This window comes from Lycium barbarum, chromosome 10 (assembly GCF_019175385.1).
Source record: "Lycium barbarum isolate Lr01 chromosome 10, ASM1917538v2, whole genome shotgun sequence".
Classification (NCBI taxonomy): Eukaryota; Viridiplantae; Streptophyta; class Magnoliopsida; order Solanales; family Solanaceae; genus Lycium; species Lycium barbarum.
The window spans coordinates 51,759,028-51,770,797 of record NC_083346.1 but is presented as its reverse complement, the minus strand read 5'-3'; positions in this window follow the sequence as shown (position 1 = coordinate 51,770,797).

Here is an 11,770-nt window from a genome sequence, read left to right as displayed (position 1 = left end):
AAACAATTGAGCGTACAAATTTCTCTGAGGAAATTGTGGTAAGCTTTTCTTGTTTTATGGTGTAATTGTGTTAATATTAGTGTAATGGAGTTATTAAAATTGGATTGGACGAAATTGGAAGAAGAATATTGCATAAAATCGTTGTTATGCGAAATTGTGGGTTGAAATGAATTAAGAAAAGTTATTGGGTTGTTAGAATTGTTATGGGCTGAATTGGGAGAATTTATTATATATATATTTTTGTTGTTGGTATTTCTGTGTTGACAGGAGGACAATTATAAATTCGGGTTAGGCGAATATATAGGGGAAATGCTGCCCGATTTTTGTTAAGTCCCTAACTAACAAACACCCTAAATGAGAATACATAAGCTGAAATATAGGTTCTATAAGAAATGGGCTATAGACTTGTGGGCTAGAAAATATAGTTACTAACGATAACATTACTCTTATATTAAATAGGCTAAAAGAGCAATGAGACGAGCGGGTTACGAATAGTCGCTAACAGGTATGTAAAGCTGTCCCTTCTTTCTTTTGGCATGCCTTAGATGTAAGTGATGAATGATATGAACTTTGGGGTAACTCTATTCATAAGTTCCGAATGTGATTCATGATTCTTATTCACTTCTTGAGGTTAGAACTCTTAAGTGATTGAGTTTCCCTCGAGTCCTCTATATGTTGGATAGTAGTTGATGTGTAAAAGTTCTTATTCTTAAAGACTATATAATGATTAATGTCCTTGACTTCCAATAGCTGTTTTGCATTATCTTGGCACATGACATTTAATTCCTGAGGCTCTATTTGATATAGTTCTTATTGACATCCATACTTACCATGACTATTGTCTTGATATTTGAGTGTTGGTTAGTCCACTAATTCTATTGAGTCTCAGATGATGATGTAGTGGCATATGGTTGCTCATGATATTCTACTCGTGCATACTGTTATTGTATCATTCACCGAGTCCCGGGCCGGGTATGTATTCGTGCACAGTTTCACTGCATTGTTCACCGAGTCCCTCACTAGAGGGCCGGGTACGTTATATGATGATGTGATGATACGATGATATGATTATGGCACCGAGTCCCATGATGGGCCGGGTACGGTATACGTGTACACGACTTTATTCACCGAGTCCCTCACTAGAGGGCCGGGTACGGTATATGTATATGATGATATGATGATATGATTTTATTCACCGAGTCTCATAATGGGCCGGGTACAGTATATGATAATGATATGCATGATTTTGTTTCGTAAGGCACAGGTACAGTGATTTCTTGATTATCATACTTGTCTCTTGGAATCTCTACTTCAGTTATGATCTTCCTTATTATATTTCATGCTTTACATACTCAATACATATTCCGTACTGACCCCCTTTCTTCGGGGGGCTACGTTTCATGCCCGCAGGTACAGATAGTCGGTTTGGTGACCCTTCAGCATAGGACTTCTACTCAGCTATCTTGGAGAGCTCCGTTGTTCCGGAGTTTAGACTTTTTGTACAGATCTTATGATGTATATATATATATATATATATATATATATATGTATGTTTATCCAGGGGTACGACGGGGCCCTGTCCCGTCATATTTCACTGTTAGTACTCTTAGAGGTCTGTAGACATATGTGTGGGTTGTGTATAAGTTCTGTTCAGCTGTGTCTAAACGATGTGCGATGGATATGTCCGTCTGTGATGGCAGCCTTGTCGGCTTGCATATGATATGATATTGATGTGTAGTGGTAGCCTTGTCGGCTTGCGTATCATTTTATGATTTGATCAGTTGTGACTCCTCAGGAAACAGTCTATCTGACTATACATATATGATGACGTTATGAACCGTTGGAGTTCTTTTGCAAGTTTCCGTATTGTTCATAGATTCAGTTTGATTATATTTAACAGGTTTGTATACGGGTGTCCATATCGGGCACCACGGCCTACGGGGTTGGGTCGTGACAAAAGTGGTATCAGAGCAGTTCGTCCTCGGAGTATCTACAGACCGTGTCTAGTAGAGTCTTGTTTATCGGTGTGTTGTGCACCACATCTATAAACAGAGAGCTACAAGACATTTAGGATGTTACCTTTCTTTCATATCTAAGATCGTGCGATAGAGCCCAGCCATAGGAAACGAAATTCCTTTTACTAACCTTTGATTTCAGCTGAAGAACGACATCGACAGAAGAAAGCGACTAATGATATTGGAAGTTACAAAGTACACAGGTAAGCAACGATGCGAAAGATGCATGTCGGATAAGGTAAGAATATTGAAGTATGATTGAAACGTAAAGTGGAAGAATGAAAGGGAAGGTAGATAGGAAGATATAACAGGACAGATCGTTAAAGGATTAGGTACGTCTCGAGGTGCGACATGTGAGGTAAGTTCCGACACCTTTATACTTTTTCTGGAAATTGGGAGCCCTGTGTGGCTATGATGTGATATGATATATACGTATATATGTTGGCCCTGTGAAGCATTGTTGGTATTTCCTGCGTGCAGGTTTTGGGATAGTGAGAAATACTGATGAAACTCTGCCCAAATTTTCCCAGGAGTAGAAAAAGGAAAGAATGAGATATAAGTCCATAATATGTCTTGAAAGTTGATACCGATAGGGTAAATTTATCATGTTGGATTAAAGCTTAAGAGATACCCTCCATATCATTCGTAAGAAGCATCATCCTTATTTGGTAAATTTTATTTCGAAGAAGCATATATGAGCAGTAAAGTTTGGAATTCATTTGGACGGACCGGAATACCTTCCCACCACATTGTGCCTTAGAAAAAGGCTCACGTGAAGGGCAAAAATGTCCGGCAATTAAATTTTACTTTATTGGAAGAGTACAAAGCATACAACAAGTAGTTTATGAACTAAATAATTCGTTCACGACTCAAGAATAAACCTGGAGGTGAACCATGTGAATCAAGCACTAAGAAGTCCTGTGGTGCTTGTCGGATTCTAGTTTTCTTCTGATGGTGGTTGGAGAATGCTCCATAGTAACATTTTATTAGTTCTTAATCAACTAATTGGGGATGGAATTTGTAGAAGGAAAACTTAAACTCGCGGACTGTCATGGATCATGTGTTCCATGTGTTATTGATGAAATGCTAGGATGATTCGAAAGGGCTTGTGATAATAAGGGATGATTTAGAAAAAGGTGGCAAGTCTTAACAAAACATTTTATTGGGGTATCGAGTGAACCGGTAAGTAGGGATAATTACTACGAGTTTACAGTTAAAAGGAGTAGTAGTATGATTGAGATAAAAGTACGGAGGAGGAAGAGTTATGGCAACAAATTATAAAGGTATTGATAAGACAACTTATGAGATATTAAGGATAAGATTGATCAGAAAGGGTGAAGGGTTAAGTACGCCTAGTCCACAGAGTGTAATTAAAACATAGTAAGAATCGTGAATAAGGTTAAGAAGTGTTACGTTACAGGATGGATTATGCACAGGATGTAATGTGAATACCACAAGGATTGTTGTGGAAATTAGTAAAGCCTAGCAAGGAAGTAACTAAAGGATATGATGCGATGTGATTGGTGTGAAACGGAAAAGAAAATGTAGAACGAGTAAGAAAGACTTACAAAGTTCTATAGGAAAATTTCAGAATAAAAGTCAAGTGGTAATGAAAGTGAAAGCGAGCACAAGAAGAGGAGGAGTTAATAGAAAGAGGAAGATGAGAAGAAAGCGAGTGGGATTACGGTATAGCGATGCGTTATGACGTGTATAGCTAAAAAAATGAGTAAAATAAGCGACAGAATTGTGAAAGCCCAAACTAAAGGACGATGAGCAACGGGACAGAATGAATGCCAGAAATGACTGGTATGATAAGAACAAATAGGAATGAACAGAATATACTTTGAAAATGAGAAAGGGGTTGTGTAGAAGTAGTGTTCTTCTGAAGGATACAGGAGTAGCATGAGATTCCTCGTGAACAAAAATAAAAGGTGGACATAGAATGGAGAAATGAAAAGAATACTAAAGGAAGCACTCAAGACGGACGTAAATAATTGAGTTCGACTATGAAATAAAACAGGAAAACATATAGCTATGGACTTAAAGATGTAGTACGACGAGAAGATGATAAGACAAGACCACTATTAAGACGACTTTGATATGATTTTGACTAATTTAGAAGTTAGCATTGAGGTACAACAAGAATGAAAGAGTATGAGGCATGAAGGAGTACTGCGTGTATGTGACTTCACCTCAGAAATGGTGAAATCCTTAAAGGACAAGGATTGCGGATTTGCGAAACAACTGATGTATGGTAAGTTTATTAGAGGAAATAGGTGATATCCGTTGGGATAAAGATAGTGTTATAAGAAAGCTTGGAACACTTACCATCAGAATATAAGTGCTACCAATGGAGAATTTGAAACGATTAAAAGCACTAGCTAATTACTGATTGGAATGAATGGAATGTGGCTTCGGATAAATTGCTACATTAATTATATTACTTGAGTACCAACCATTATATAAGATTTTGTGCTATATATCGAGAGTTCTCATCGCCTCGTGATTGTGTTGGAGTTTCATACATGAGTAATCTAAGTTATAGATGATAAAGGAAAGACATGGATATGACACAGTATACCAAATGTATTTGAAAAGGAATCGTAGGAGTTTGAAAATTGGAAATGGAGGCATAGAGCGGAATACAGGTAGGTAATGATGTGAGTACACCCAAAAGGGGGGAAGCGGATGAGAGAAATGCAAGTGCAAGGTGAAATCAACTGACACTGTAACACGTTTAATGTGAACACTTAAACTTCAAGTGAAATCCCTTGCTGAAACAAGTTAGTAAGATTTGAAAGCCAGCAATAAACGGATAGAAGTCAGGATGGTAATTGAGACAGCGCTGAGAATTATTGGTAAAGATCTTGGATAATATGACATCAGAAGGTGGATGCTTATAAAAAGGTAGAATACGACAAGAGAATGGTAACGAGTAACTTAAAAGATATTATAAAGGATAGCAAGGCTATACTGGATTAGAGGTTAAGATGTTGACAACAAAGTTATTGGCTAATGATATTATGACATATAAGTAGTAAAGGGGAAAGGATAGGAAATCTCTCGTATAGTAGGATATGAGAAAACCAAATGGTGAATAGAGGCAGGGGAAGGAGTATGGCAAAATAGACAGCAAGTGAGTGATAGTACAATAAGATATGTAGAATAGAATAAACCAGGGGAAGAAAAGACTGTGACTAAAATTGGATGCACTTTGTACGAATTGTACAAAAGTAGTTATGCAACCTACGCCCATTTGCATACTAAGAATGAGACCAAGTGAGTACCTGATAAGAAGAGTAAGAATTCAGTAACAACAATGTGGTTGCGATATTTTGGATACATCAACGAAAGGTATAAGATGGTTTAAGACAAAACTACAGGGAGATAATTAGTACTGAGGGCAAAAGCCATAGTTGAGCCTTGACATCAATTGAAAGGTACAAAAGAAAAATGCAAGGTAAAACATAAAGACTAGTGAAACGACGCTAAGTTATTTTCTGGGCTAATTTGAGCATCTATGCATACTCTTATAAAAGATTGCAATAGGATGTGTGATAGGAGAACTAAGAGCAAATTTGAGTAAAGGGGCAATAGAAGAGTTTGAATCAGAAATAGAGAAACGACACGAGATAATATGCCTAAAGCATTGCCAGTTAGGGTAAAGGAAATTACGAAATGATTTAACCGAGACAATCAGAACAAGCGGGTTACTGGTTACTGGATGACAATAAGGTCATAAGATAAGGGGACCCTAGCGCTATTTGATAGCCAACCCTAAAGATCGAGATCAAGAAATAGAAACAAGTGATAGTTAAAGACCTTTAAAAGAAAGTCAGAAAGTGACACATGATGCTGAGGATTCCAGAATACGGACTATCACAACGGAGTAAAGCAAGGATATTGGAGTACAAAGATATTATCCTCTAGGAAATTTCATTTTACTCGTAGAACCCGCGAAGGGTCTACAGGTTACCAGAGGCATGCCATACTCCAGAGATATTGAAGTCTAATGAATCGAAGAAGGATATCTGCACGTTACAAGATCGTGGTTAAAGATAAGAAGGTAAGTGTTATATCCCGTACTTGGTACGTTGGAATATTCTAAGTCGATTGCGACAAGTTAAGGATAAGGTTGTAAATTTTTTCGATTTTTGTTAAAAATGCATAAGTTGCATATTCATATTTTCATTGGCATGGAGTGTTAAGGATAAAATTGGAATAAGAAAAATTTGGGGTCAAAAGTGAATTATGGAAAGTTAGGCATTTTATGAAAAATTAATGGCTAGAAGTGAAATTATGGAAACTTAAATTCATGAAAATGGCCATATGTGGCCATGTGTGAGGTATGGGCCATAGGGCCACATGTGAAAACTCTATATGGACACAAAGGATGAAAGCTTAAGTCATCTCTATTATTTTCATCTCTTGGGCATAATCTAGAAAAATTGAGAAAGTTTGGTGGAAGATTAAGTGGCATGTGACCACCATGTGCCTATTATATATATATATATATATGCAAGTCATGAAGGGCAAGAAACTTCACCATTTCATTTCCTAGAAGTTTCAAGAAATATGAAAGAAAAGAAAAAAAAAAGGAGAAAACGGCTAGGAGGGGGGGGGGGGGGCTGGCCGAACCAGCCCCATAAAATGGTCATGAAAAATTTGTTCCTTCTAGCTCTCATATCAATTACAAGGTCCTCATCAACGTGGAGCGGTTGTTGGAGCAAGAAAATCGTTCGTTGTGGTTATGAACAAGTCTAGCCGATTAGAAAGGTTGAAGGAAAAAGGTGAGGTTTGATTTTCTTTATGTGTTTTATGGATGGTTTGCACATGTTGTGGTATGTGGAAATGAAAGCAATTAATGAAATTATGCATGTGGAAGTGTTGGCCGTATGTATGTAGTAGTGTGTAGGAATGAAGAATGAATTGTATTTAGCATGTTCGAATGTGTTGTAGTGTGAAGGAATGAATGAACAACCATGGGAATTGTGTGTTGAAGGGTTGGCCGAAAATGGACTGTTTTGTGTGTCAAGGAATGAATTAATTTTATTTAGTATGTTTGGATTGTTGTGTTGTAGATTCTATGTTGTAAAATGAAGGCTTAATGGTTCAAAGTGAAGTTGAAATCATGTGGGCTGTTTTGGTACCTGATGTGATCTTAATATGGTTTCTTGTATTTGTAAGACTAATGTTGTTAAATTATGGATTGTTAGTGTAGTTGATGAATTTGGAAGAAAAGAAATGTATTGTTGATGTTTTCTTGGACTTGGAAGATTTCGGATTTGCTTGTGTATTGGATGGGCTGACTTGAACATTTTGTGGGTTGTCCGAAGTGTTTTTGAATCTTATTTAAGTGTTTTGTATTAGTACTTGAGTGTACGAATATTGATGTTGGTTCGATCGTATGCGGTTGATTTGAATGAAAACGAAATATTGTCGAATTGTATATAAAAGAGCTACTAATGTTAGAATGTGTTTTGAACCTCTTATTGATGTTGTTGGTATTGTTGTTGGTTTGGCCGGGTTGAATTCCCGGATTGTTGTTGCTGAATTGGGCCGAGCCATATTCTCGGGGTTGGTACATTTACAGGGGAGATGCTGCCGAAATTCCGGCAGAATATAAATGAATGTGTTTGAAAGATTAGGGCAAGTATGTGACAACGAATCTAATGAATGGATGAATCCTCTTGAATATAGATTAACAAGTTGGAGGCACAAGCGTAACTAGTTGGTCGCGGCGCAGGTATGTAAGGCTTACCCTTTCATTCTCTGGCATGTCCTAGAGCCAAGTAAGGTATGATGTGATATGCTGCTTTGGGGTAACTCTGTTCTGTGATTTTGAGACTGGTTATGATTCTAAGTCACTTCTTGATCTGAGTTTATGATTCTGGCTCACCCTCGGATATAAGTAATTGGATATAAGCACTTGATATAAGCATCCTGATATTCGTATTTTGATTTAAATATTCTGACGTGAGTATTTTGATATAAATATTTTGATATAAGTGTTTTAATGTCAGTCCTTGATATAAGTATTTCGATATGAGTATTTTGATATAAGAAATCTGACGTAAGTGCTTTTATATAAGTGTCCGGATAAAGTATTATGATATGAGTCTTCTGAAATAAGTAGTCGACATAAGCATTCTGAAACATGATTTCTGATGTAAGTGTTCTATTATCAGTAATTTACTATGAGTATTCTGATATAAGTACTCTGATGTGAGTATCCAATATGAATGTTCTCTGTAAGCTTTAGCGTCTCTAACTTTTGTTTACGACATCGGACTGTTTAAAAGTGTCCGAAGAGGTTCCGGTACCAAAAACGTTCATGGTCTTTCTGTATGTACATAGGGTTCCAAAATCTCTATTTGATCTGATTCGTAAGGACATCTGAAGGTGTCTGATATGACTATGACTCTGATTCCCCGAAAAAGTCTTCTGAAACGCTTATAAAGCGTTCTGTACTTCGAACGCACGTAACTTTCTCATACTACGTCGGATTGACCTGAAATCTGTTCCGAGCCCCCAGGTATCGGTAGGTATACTGGTCTGTCGAGTCTCGATTCCTATGCATGTGGTTTCTCACGACTCTGCTCGTGCATGACTCAATGTATCTTTCACTGCGTCCCGGGCCAGGTTCTGTTATGTCCTCGTGTGTCCGCTACGATATGATTCACTGCGTCCCGGGCCAAGTTCTGTTATTGTGCGCATTCCTTTGCATTGTTCACCGCGTCCCTCATAGGCGGGCCGGGCTCTGTTATATGGTATGATGATATGATGATATGGGGTGGTGGCCAGGATGGCATATGATCTGTCTGTTCACCGCGTCCCGTACTAGAGGGCCGGGCTCTGTTACCGCACCCCTCACTGGAGGGTCGGGTTCTGATATATGCATATATGATACATGAATTTGACATATGATGATTCTGTTTACCGCGTCCCTTATCACAGGGCCGGGTTCTGTTATATGCATATGTGACATACGATTCTGAGTATTTTGTATGTTCTGACATCATCTGAGTAATCTGTACATTCTGTATTCCGTCCGATATATGACATTATCTGAGTAATCTGTACGTTCTGTATTTCGTCCGATATATGACACCATCTGAGTAATCTGTACGTTCTGTATTCCGTTCGATATATGACATTATCTGAGTAATTTGTACGTTCTGTATTCCGTCCGATATATGACACCATCTGAGTAATCTGTACGTTCTGTATACCGTCCGATATATGACATCATCTGAGTATTCAGTACGTTCTGTACTCCGTCTGACGTATGACCTTATCTGTGCGTTCTGTACTTGCCCCACTCCTTCTGACATCTGGTATCGGTATGTGCGATCTGTGTCTGGAAAGTAAGTATGTCGGCATTCTGTATGCTCTGTATGATTTTGTTATGCTTTGTATGATTTGTACGGCTTGTATGATCTGTATTGGTCGGTATAGTCTGTGTCGGTCTGTATGATCGGTATTGGTCTGTATGAACTGTGTCTGAGAAGCAAGTAATTTGGTAATCTGGATAATATGCTTACTCTTGGTACTGTTGGTTTCGGTTATGGTTCTGCTTTCTGTATTCCATGCCTTACATACTCAGTACATATTCCGTACTGACCCCCTGTTCTTTGGGGGCTGCGTTTCATGTCGCGCAGGTACTCCCAGACGAGATAAGGACACTATAAAAGATATTTCAGCAGTGGTGGCGAGCTCCAATTGCTCCTGGAGGACTGCCGAGTCAGGGTTTGGTATGCGTGTTATTGTTTCTGTATGATCTTAGAGACTTTGCAGACAGCGTCGTGGGTATGGTGTGTCAGTCTGTAAGCGGCTCCATTAGCCGATATGTTGGTCTGTGTTGTGTATTGAATTGTGTATGACTATAGATTTGTTCTCTTGGAAGATTCGAGAAGGAATATTTCTGAAATGAATATTTCAAAAAAAAAAAATTTACTATGTATTTTACCTGATTTGGTTTAAAAAGTTTGACGTAATTTTATGTACAGCAAGCGTCAGAGGGTTCGCTTGGCCCTAAGTAAGGGTCGGGTGCCCATCACACCCTAGTAAGGTCGGGGTGTGACAGTAAGGTGAAGTGTATGATACATCATCTTAAAGGAGTAAGTATAAAAATAAAAAAAAAGGGAAGAATCGAATAATGACTACATGCACCATGAGTACAAGCCCGAATTAATTGACGACAGTACAACTGAACAGTAAGCAGATAAGAGAGACAATAACACTTCAGCAGAACAGGTTGAAACACTACTGACAACCAACTGCGAAATAACAAGGGGAGCAAAGACAACGACGTAAAACAATTACCTTGACAAGCAACAGAAGGAGGAGATATTACGGGAATGACTATGTAGAGATCTGAACTGTGTTATAGTGAATTATAACGAATCGACAAGTAGAAGAGGTCTGTGAAGGGCATACTTAAATAAGAGAACATTTGAGGAGGTATTGGGAGTTCAGGACTAGTTTAACATTCGATGGCGAATGTTCTAAAGGGGGGAAGAATGTTATACCCCGTATATTTATACGTCGAACTATTTGCAAGCAAATCGACTCGAGTTAAAGGCGGGATCATTTTCGAACACGAAATAGAAATCTTTAAATTTTCAATTTTAATTAAAATATAAATTGTTTATAAATTTTATTTAGTATAAAAATATTATTGGAGATTAGGAATTAATTAATTGTGATTAGATAATTATGTAGGAATTAGTAATCAACTAGAATAATTAAACTAATTAGATTTAATTACCCGTGTGGGTCCCACCCGATTAAAAAAAAAAGGGACATGGTGACACATAAGGAGGCACGTGTAGGCACCAAGGGGAAGGCATATATGATTGCAAGATGACTCTTAAGTCATCAATTGTAACAATTCATTAGAAAAAAATCAAGAACAAATAAAACAAAGTTGAACAAAAAAAAAAAGGAAAAGGGGAGATCAACCATGGCTGCTCACGGCCAGCCATGGTGGTGAGGAAAACATTTGATTTTTGAATATTTTGGATCAATTTCAAGTGCAATACAAATCCAAGGAAGTGATAGCAACATTTGATTTTAAGTTGGAGAAGAAGAAATGGCAAAATCGAAACTGTCACGACCCAACTAGGGCCGCGACGGGTACCCAATACTTGTACCGAGCACCCCCTATCTTGTATCGTATTCTTATCACTAAGTGGGCCGCATGCACTATACCATATCCTTTTTTTGCTTAACATCAACATTAATAGCATTTATAAACACGGACTAATAAACGTTGCTAGTACATTATACAGCGACGAGGACCCTCAAGAGTACAAAACATCTAACTATACATATCTGTCTACGAGCCTCTAAACATAGTACACATATACATAAGAAGGGCCGAGTACTGCCGTGCCCGAATATATACACAAAATAGTACCAAGGAACTGAGGCTCCGAGACAACTGGAGCGCCGCTATAGTATTGCTGGTGAAGCTCCTAGGAGTCAAGCCTGTCTACCTGCTGACCTGTGCGGCATGAAACGCAGCGTCCACAAGAAGGGACGTCAGTACGAATAGTGTACCGAGTATGTAAGGCATGGAAAAATAATGCAAGCCGAACCATAGAGCTTGAATAACAATGTCATGGGATCATAGGACATATAATAAAATAAGAAAGTAACCTGTACATAGGAATGCCCTTTCAGGCCAGATACCATGCATGCTTGTCTGTCTTTGGAAAACATTTCTTTTTCATAGACATAGAAAATAGAAC